Below are 10,173 nucleotides of genomic sequence, written 5' to 3'. Positions count from 1 at the left end.
ATTTGTATAATCGTAGAGCAATGCTTGCCGAATCACAATGTTTACAGAATCGGGATATATAATGCATAGGCACGAGGAGGCACGCACTAAAACATTGATTTGATATTGTGAACTTCCTTCAGATTCCTGTCTCTAATAAACGTGTCGACAGTGATCCCATGATGTAATCAATGTCTGCTTGTGCGTGGCCTCTTCTCAGCTGTTTCTGAGGGACTCTATCCGTCTCTCTTCTGTCCGTCTGTCTATCTCTGAGTGAGGTGCGGAGGATACAAGGATCCAAACTCATCTCTGTGAAGCTTTGACTATATTCCCCAAAAGGACTAAGGGCTGTTCTCCTTGCTTCAGAACACACTCCCCCCCCCCCCCCCCCCCCCCCCCCCCCCCCCCCCCCGCCGGCTCCAGGCACACTCTTGTCAAGGGATATCGTCAGAGGACACCCGATTAACATTAGAATTAAATATTAAAGCCAGCGTAATGTAGCAAGTGGTTTGGATTCTGCGCAAAGATCGTTTTTTTTTATTATAATACAATGTCAAAGACATAGAGGAATATCTCAAGTTTGTACCAAGTCCAAGGGCTCTCCGAGTTGAATCATTTTGTAGGAAACTTTGTTCTGCCAGAGTGGAAAGAGGGAGGAACGTGCCATCGCTAGCTGCTACGCAGTGACCTGCTATTTATTCAGCCTCTGAATGTTACTGCAGTGTTCCAGCATAACTAGAGGTTACTGCTGCAGGTCACATTTGTCATAAAGAAACATTTAATTGGAACAAACACGTACAGTAGAGCTGCACTGAAGCCCCCCCCCAGTGTTTTCTAGATTTAAATTAGCAAATACCGACTTCCTCCAACGTGTGTGCGAGTGTTTCTGTGTGTGTGCGTGTGTGTGTCTCTGTGTGTGTGTGCGTGTGCAAGTGTGTCTTTGTGTGTGTGCGTGTGTGAGTGTGTCTTTGTGTGTGTGTGTGTGCGTGTGTGCGTGTGTCTTTGTGTGTGTGTGCGCGTGTGTGTCTGAGTGTGTTTGTCACTCTCTGTTTGTGTATGTATGTGACTCAGTCACCCGCTGGCGGGGCCTGAGACTGTATGTTGGAGATCTAAGTCCTCACGCCCCTGATCCCAGGACCAGGTGTACCGCCAGCTCACTCAGACCCCCCCCCCCTGGGGAGGGGGCCGTCTCACTGGAGAGAGGCTGCAGCGAGCCCGGCGTGTCCACGGTGACATACATCAGTGCGTCACTGCACCTGCATCGTGCGAACAGCAGGACGTAACATGGCAGGTTCAAGTGTTACTGAGCGGGCTTTGATAGCCTCGTCTGTCCCTCCTGTGGTCTCCACCTTCGTTTGGCACCTTCAGTGCAGCCGGGCTGGGCTGGTGTTTCTGCTGGTGTCTCCTCCTTTCATGGCATGCCACAGAATAACAGGCGGGAGACGGTAGTGAGCAGTCTGTTCTAGCTACAATTACCTGGGGAGCTGTGTGTGTGTGTGCGTGTGTACGTGTGATAGTGTGCGTGCGAGAGACCAAACCCCACCTCCAGCAAAGTAGTAAAGTTGTGGTGCTGTGGTTGTTTCGCCCACAGGGGGACTGAACAAAAAGCAGTGCTGGTGAAGATGGATCTCACTGTGTGCCACTTGGTCCCAGCTGGGGGGGGGCTGGGATGCTTTCTCGTCTGTTGAACAGCAGTCAATGGCCAGAAAAAGTACCAACATGGCTGCCACCGCTACTATAGGAGCCTTTGTGTAGTCAGGATCTCTTCAAACATTTTGGTATTCAGAGGTGGAAAAGAAACAATTTTCCCATCTGGGATCCATGCAGTAGTGTCTTATCGTGGTTGATATTCTAGTTATTTTTATCTCCACCTCCATGGTATCTTAACATGTTATCCCGACGCATTGCAAATAGCCCGGCATGTAGAGCGGTTTGAATGCAGGAGCAGAAAGACGATAGTGAGATGATTAAACATGATGGAATATTCCTCCCGCAATTCTTTCACATTCATCAACCCACCCACCTCTTCATTTAAAACCCTCACTCTTCCTCTGCTCTCTCGCTCCTCCGGCTTCTCCCTCCCTCTCCTTCTCTCTCACCGACAGCAGTTTGATGCCGCTATCGCCTCAGTTACAGCCTGAGAATAATGACTTTAAGAAAAAAAGCTTCAATGAAATCTATGTGATACTTGCAGGTTATTGAACCATTTTCCATATCAATGTAATAAGGTTATATTCCACCGTATTATGCGTGTTCGGTGGATGATGATGTGCTTTTTTCGTGTTGGCGAGGATATTTTCCAGATTTTTGTTTCAGTTTATGACGTAAGATATGAGTCAGTATATGTGTGTTATCTTCCAAGGGGAAGCTCATATATGTATTTCGTTATTTGCATACAGTTACTCATGTCCGGGGGGAACACTAGATTGTGTTTAAATTAGATTTCAAAAACAGAAAACAATATTGATATTGCTATTCCAACATTCCCCTGGTAGTTCATAGCTATTACGGCATTCAATAATGTGGGAAAAATGAAACGCTGAATTCACTTGCTAAGGTTCAGGGCTGTTTTCTGAACAAATGATATGATTTAAGAAGTTTGTTGCACAGCATTCAGCGGCCTAATTGGGAACGCTGGAAAGGCACAATAAATCCCAGTCGATCAAAAGTCACCAAACACCTGTAAACCTCTTTTATCCCCTGCCTCCATTCGATGGGCTTTAGATGATGATGCACGCGAGGCTCTTAATTTGAAAAATGAGGCGTGGTGCTCTTGGTTGATGTATCGCCTCTTGAGGCACTCTGGCAGGTAAGCACTACACTGTCACACATTTTATAGAAAGTGTTATCAACGAAATCCCCACCATCATTAATTCTCTGCTTTAACTTTATAGACGTCTTTAAAAGGTTCCATCATGGTGATGGAGGAGAGAGAGAGAGAGAGAGCTCTTCTTCTGATCGGTCAAACGCTGAGCTCTCTAGGTGTGGCTATAGTGCTATCTAGCTCTGGGATGTGGAGGATGGTAAGAAGGTGTTAGTCTTTGGCTGTCAGGCGTGTATGGAACGAATCGCTAAGCCCAGGGAGGAGGTGCCCCCGTCTGCCTCGGCCTCAGTTAGATTCCTCTACAGCTCTTGTCTCCCCGAGGACACCCGGGACGCCTCAGTGTCCCCTGGGGATTCATCTCAGCCTTTAATGAATCGATGAATCATTCAGTCCTTGTATGATGATGATGATGATCAATGATGATGAAGTTGCCAGACCCCAAACTTAACTAGATGAGCGCACTGTCTGACATTAATGCTCAATTCGCAATCATCCGAAACACAAAAACAACTCTGTATTTGCATAAATATTTTGCGGTCAATTTACCTGATGAATCATTCCATCGATTTACAGAATCATAATCAATACATGTCCACTGATATACATTATATATTTGACGGTATTTTTGTGAAGCAATTAACTATTCACGGCACAGCACAAATATCACATTCATAAACATTTCCCCCAGAGCATTTCTGCTCTTATCCTCTCACCAATATCGTATCTACAGCGTAGCGTCGCACCGGGCCGATCAGTCGAGCTTTGATCGTCCCGAGATCAACGCGCTGACGACGTGGTGGTGGCTGTGTGTTGTTCTGCCGACTGAACTCTGGGGGTGAGGGAGGGGTGAGGGAGGGGTGAGGGAAGGTGCACGCTGCCTTCACCTGGCGCTGACTCTCTCCCCCGCCCCGGGCTGCCTGCTCATGCAGCGATCAGTGGCGCTGAGATACACAGAAGATGTGTGAGGCTGCCTGGAGGAAAGGTACACAGAACCCCCTCCTCCTCCTCCTCCTCCTCATCCACCTCCTCCTCCTGATCCTCCTCCTCCCTATCCTCCCCCCCCTCCTCCTCATCCTCATCCCCCTCTTCATCCCCGTCCTACGCCTCTCTCTCCTCCTCCTCCTCCTCCTCTTCCTCTCCTGCTCGGTCTGAGTCTTAGAAGCCAGTATGAAATTTGTGGGTTTCATCAACAGTGGTCAGGGACCGGGGGCAAGTGTTTGATCGGTTGAAGGTTTGAAAAATACCTGTGAAGGTAATGGGGGTTATTATTTAAACGTATGAGTTAGTGGTTGGTTTATGGGGTTCGTTTAGATGTTGTATTCGGCTGTTCGGGAACGGGGATTGTCTCGATATTATACAAATAATTCGAAAAGGTATTTTTGGGAATTCTCTCCCTTGTACACTTTTGAGAGGATCCCTAAGTGGTGGAATAGGCAGAAGTAGTAGTAGAGATAGACGGAGTGCTAGAGAATATGAGTTTGAGAAAGAGGGGGAGGCAGCAACAGTGCAGATGAGTGCCATACTGAACAAAGCAGCGTTATGTCTCTCTCACACACACACACACACACACACAGACACACACACAGACCCACACACACACACGCATTCCCGATACGCACACATGCACGCACACACACATGCCAAGCCTCAATGAATGATTGCCGAGATCCAATCGCACAGATTATTCTCACACACACACACACACACACACACACACACACACACACACACACACACACACACTCGCGCTCCAGTAGCGCTGGCTGCTTCCCGCCCTCCCCCTTCCCCCTCCACAGCAAAACGCTGGAACAGGCACCTCTAGCCAGCATTACAACACAACACAGCGCAGAGAGAGAGAGAGACTGTGTTCCTCACTGCTTTCCTTTCCCTCTCTGCATGGGCACACAGGGAGATATCTGATCCCCCCCATAACACAGTAGGAAACGGCGAGAGAGAGAGACCGAGAGACGAAGAAGAGGGAGAGGGAGGGAGGGAGAGCGAGGGGAGAGAACGTGAATGCAGTGTGAAGCCAGCTGTAGTTTCCGAGCGGAGGGGAAGCTGGTCGACCGGAGGCTGGTAGTGGGCGAGCCGTTGCTGTGCGTACCGTCAGGACATCGTATGCAGCCCTGGGAGAGCTGTGGAGGAGGTGCGTGGACCAGCACCAGCCCTGGTGCAGCCGAGACAGAAGCAGCAGCAGCAGCAGGACAGTGAATGAGGAGGGAGCAACAGTCAAGTTCCCGTCCTGGGTAAGACAAGTTCCCTTCTTCTCTCTCTGCAGACACACATGCACACATGCATAAACATACAACAAATACACACGTGTGTTGTTACGTGCACATATACACGATTACGTGCACACATACTCGAGGTATACACCCCTCAAACATACACGCATGCATCGTGTGTGCACACACAGAGGCATTTGCACGCACGGATGCATGCGCGAGCAAACACACACCGACACACACACACACACTCCAGTGTCTATGGATTGATTGAATCACTTCAGCCTAATCTGTGATCAGAGGGCCACGCGTATCCAGCCCTAATCATGTCAGCGGTCGTCTTCAGTCTGGGAATTATCACCTGCCCCACGCACCCCTATCTCTGTATCGGTGTCCTCCTTATCCGAACCACCTCTCACCGAGCTGTCGCAGGCTGGGTCTTTCTGCCATTCTGTGTGTGTGTGTGTGTGTGTGTGTGTCTGTGTGTGTGTTGCTGCATCTCCATATGTAATGGTGTATAATGTGTCTGTTTACGTGTGTGTCTTTGTGCATACGTGTCCATATGTTTGTGCGTGTGTGTGTGGGTGTTTGAACGATCTGTTTTTAAGTTTCATCCGATCAACATGACCACCGCTGTCATCAGAATATACATCATCCCTGCCCAATCGATTAGGTGTTGCGTTTTGCTGTACAGTGCATAGGAGCCGGATTGGATGGATGAGTGCACTGATCCAGAAGGACAACCCCCTTCTCCAGCCCTCATGGTCTTCCTGGTCCGAGACCAGTGTGTGCCTGTGTACGTGACTCCTCTCTGCCTGAACGTGTGTGTGTGTGTGTGTGCGTGTGTGTGTGTGTTCGTGATCGTGTGTGTGTGTGTGTGTGTGTGTGTGTGTTCCGTCTCAACCTCTCAATCAGGTGTTAATGATAGCAGGTGAGGGGGGAGGAGGCGGGGCAGGCGCCGTTCCGATCGATCCTGCAGTCGTCCCAGCGTGAGCTGGTGTCTGAGAGACGTGCCGCCTGCCGCCGCTAACGTCCCCGTGCTTGTTCCTCACGCCTCCCCTGCGCTCCTGCCATCGCACCGCCTTCCCTTAATCCTTTGACACGCTCGCTCGCGTGTTCCCCTGCTGTTTTCATTCCCTTTATCGCATTTGTTTTTTTGACTTTGGTTCTCTTACCTCGCTGATCTCCCTGTCGAAGATTCGCTCCACAAAAGAACATCTCTGATTGACGGTATTATTTTCTGTCATTGTACGATGACATTCGACTTTGTGGCAATTGAATTGTTTTTTTAGTTACCTCATCGCCACGACTATGATTTAAACAGTACTAAGAACAGTAAATATTGTTCATGTATCATTTTACATAAACAGCTACAGACTTAGAAAATATGCAAGTTTGACATTTGTTTTGCAGTCTTTTAAATGGTTAAAATGTTCGACAGCAAACAGAAAGCCTCAGTTTTTGGACACGCCATTTCCCTGCTTGTCGTACGGTCTGGGTCGGCCAAAGGGTTCGTACATCGTGATGTCACAAAACAGGGGTCACCTCCATTTTAAAGATCTTTCATTTCAGGGGGAGGTTGTTCTTGAAGCGACAGCGTTTCTCAGAAGTAGCAAAACAAAGTTTGCCTGAGCCTAGCTTACGGTAGAGATCCGTTGATGCAGGATGTTCAGGTTCTCTCTCTCTCTCTCTCTCTCTCTCTCCCTCTCCCTCTCCCTCCCCCTCTCTCTCTCTCTACCCCTCTCTCTCTCTCTACCCCTCTCTCTACCCCTCTCTCTCTCTCTCTCTACCCCTCTCTCTCTGCGCGCCTGAAAATAGAAAACATCCCATGATGCATTCTGATGTTCGAGCCCTATAGAATATTACAGCAGCCGCTGACTGTCGTCGCTTCTATTCGCGGGGGAGAAGAAGAATGATTTTGCCGATCATGAAGTTTCTTTCCACATTAAGAGCCCCCGCCGTGAGAGTTGGCCTCCCCGCCACAGCGCTGCTACTCATGCTAATGAAACGGCGCGCTGCAAGCCTCCTCAAACACAGGGCAGTAACTCACGCTAATTGGTTGGCGGCTAAACGTACCCGTCGGAACCGGGCCGTTGTAGCATGAAGCCGTCAGCTGGGCTCGATATTGACACGACTGGGGCCGGCCGCTGCTAGTCTTTCTGCTGAGGTGATTTTTACGAGTGTAATAAAACTAGAGATGCATGGGCTGGGCTACAGGGCAGAGTCAAGCCGGGGGGGGGGGGGGCTGGGAGGGAGGGAGGGAGGGAGGGAGGGAGGGAGAGGGCGGGAGAGGGCAGAGGACGGTGTTGAGGTGGGGGGGGTGCGTGTGTGCGATTGCTTGTCACTCACTGGTGGGGGAGGGGGAGAGGGGTGACTGTTGAATGCACGCTGCGTGGAAACTGGTCCTTTTAAAATGCCCGGCTGGACGTATCAGAGGAGGGAGACACAGGCTTAGCCCTCCCTCCCTCCCTCCCTCCCTCCCTCCCTCCCCCCTCCCTCCCCCCTCCCTCCCACTCACCCTGTGATAGACAAACCGACAGACAGACAGATGGCCAGACAGACGGACGGACATTACTGCTATGTATATTGAGATGGTGGACATGCTGCACAAACCAGTGAGCATCTGCACATATTATTTTCAGAGAGAGAGAGAGAGCGAGCTAGATGTGTGTGTGGGCGTGTGACTGATGTGTGTATTCTCGGGTGTTGAATATTTGATCTTTGTAAGGTCAGCGTGGATTAAAGGTGTAATGAGCTCGCCCCCGTGTTCCCACTACAACGGGGAGGAACACAGGAAGTCTTTCCTTGTTAGGGCGGCCCTGGCGGAGGCTTGCCTCCGCCGCTGCCTCTGAACTTCCTGTCCTCCACCGGGGCTTACGTCGGCCCTTCCCCGGTATCAGCGACCGGAGGCACCGCGGGAAGAGCCCTGCGCTCCATTCTGTTCGCGGTCGGCGCCGCTCTGTGCTCTGGTACGGCTCACAGCCCGACTTTTCTTCAGATCTTTTTTCGGTGTTTGGTTCTTCGTCTCTGTAAACGCATAACTCGTCCCAGACCCGGGGTCCGAACCCGCCACCCAGTCTGACTCTTTGACCTCGGCGTCAAAATAGAACGCTTGAAACGCCGGCTCTCGTCTCCGCTTGGCCGCCCCCCCCCACCCACACCCCTGCCGTGGAATAGATTTACACACACACACACACACACACACACACACACACACACACACACACACACACTCTGACAGACAGACAGACACGCATCGCCCCAGGCAGAGGCAGTTCTATCGCAGCGGTCGTATTTTCAAAAGCGCATAAGCTGAGGACACACTCGAGTTGCGTACATCGTTCACGCTCGGCCGGTGCGGGCCTGGGGTCGTCTCTGTAGCGGCGTCCCTCGGTGACGTCCCTGTCTCCGCGTCGTCGGTGTTTGCACCCGCGAACTTAAACCTGCGGAAGCAGCTCCAGCTTCAGGACCGAGACACTCTCAACGAGTTTGAAGCTGTTAGGAGATGAAGTCGGACTCGGATAATGTACTGCGGCGTTAATGGGGCTCGCTCCGGACAGGAGCCGGGTTTATTTTAAAAACCGCCGTGCCCCCACGACGTGTCAATCGCACACGAGGTCCGTGGTGGCGAACACACCGGGGGACGCGCCCAGGCATAAACACACCAGCATGCGCGCGCACACGCATGCACGCACTAATGCATGCCAGCCTCCACCTACAGGCTGTTTGGAAAAGACAGCTGGGCATCCTTGAGATAAATGATGTGGCTCGTAATTGGCCGATTTTAACTTCCTGTTGAAGTACACAGGTTAGATTGAATATGTTCCCATAGTAACCGAAAAGAGATTTTTCTTTTAATCACGTATATAAAATCACAGGCAGAGCGGAGACATAATGCACATATTGACCTATAATTCCCCTTTAATTGCAGGAATTAGTTCCTGGTTAAATGAGGCAAAAGCACTGCAGGCATACATTCCCCCATATATGCTGAACACATTCCTGTAGCTAGCCGCACAACACCGCAATATTCTCTTTGCGAAATCCTTACTGGATACTGGGATCTTAAATAGTGGTGCAATGTTCCGTCTTTTGAACCAGCAACCGTCCTGCATTCTCAGTGAAGCCTGGCGCCTGGGTCTGACGCAGTTAACGTCTACTTCACATCGGGTCAGTCGGTGGATCTCAGACGATCTCACAGCGTCTGGTTTCATGCAGGGCGGTTTACAGCATCCGGGCCGAGCCTGCCTGCGTCTCCGTCAGCTGTTTTCTCGTGGATGAAGATCCACTTAGACCGGGATTAATTATGCGACCGAATTAGCGCTTGCGATAGAAGCAAAGCTCGGCACACAAAAGCGTACTTACAAGATCTTCTTTTGAAAGAAATACCCATTTGGTAATTCATATCCGTGGCAGTGACCCATTTCACATTTTTTCATTTGATCTACATGCTTGCATAAACGCTCAGTCAGTCTCGTGATTGGTCTTCTCTACACGTCTCGCCTCGTACTACCCTGGACTCCTCTGTGTTTATTCTACACATCAGAGACCCGTCCCCTTAAGCCAGTTTTTCCCCCTTTGCTTCCTTTCATCAGAAAACAGACGATTCCTTGATCAGTTCCGTTTAGTGGAGGCGTAAGTAAGCAAAGGGCCGCAGATGAAACCGACTCAGAGTTATTCTGCTCCCTGTTTCATGTTGCTTCAATTATTCCCTTCGAGGTCCCCTTTTATTGGATTCTTTTGTGTTTTCTCTTTTTAATACTTTTTTTAAATTTCTTTTATGAATTACTTTTGTTCCGAAATCGTTCGTCGCTCATGAATTCCTTATTTTCTTTGCCTTTCAAGCAGAGCAGGGCATGATTTACCCCCCCTCTACAGAGTAGGGTGCTAGGGGATCCCCACCCGCTGGGTGTCACGCCAAGCGCCAGCCATCCTTAGCGCCTCGCTTTTACAGAAAGTGACAGCTTGGTTCCTTGGGCTGCCATAAAACATAATGATACAAAACTGCACTGGCATTCCTCTGCGCTTATGATGCTGAAGCCTGGATTCTGCTCCCGGGTTTGAAGAAGCAAAGTCGTCTCAGACAGATTTGTGATCATTCTCGGACAAAGTCCTTTGTCAACCTGTGTTGTCAAGATGTTATAA

The 10,173-nt window shown here is 50.1% G+C and overlaps 1 protein-coding gene across 1 annotated transcript in view; it reads left to right on the top strand.

The window, feature by feature from the left end:
• The first annotated feature begins 4,620 nt into the window (after nt 1–4,620).
• The window catches only part of lingo3a (leucine rich repeat and Ig domain containing 3a), a 27,776-nt gene continuing 22,223 nt past the window's right edge, over nt 4,621–10,173 (top strand). The window contains exon 1 of the mRNA XM_060067034.1: nt 4,621–5,049. The gene's annotated coding sequence lies outside the window, so the exon portion shown is untranslated. The remainder of the gene's footprint in view (nt 5,050–10,173) is intronic.

This window comes from Gadus macrocephalus, chromosome 12 (genome assembly GCF_031168955.1).
Source record: "Gadus macrocephalus chromosome 12, ASM3116895v1".
NCBI lineage: Eukaryota > Metazoa > Chordata > Actinopteri > Gadiformes > Gadidae > Gadus > Gadus macrocephalus.
This window is presented reverse-complemented; position numbering and strand designations above follow the sequence as displayed.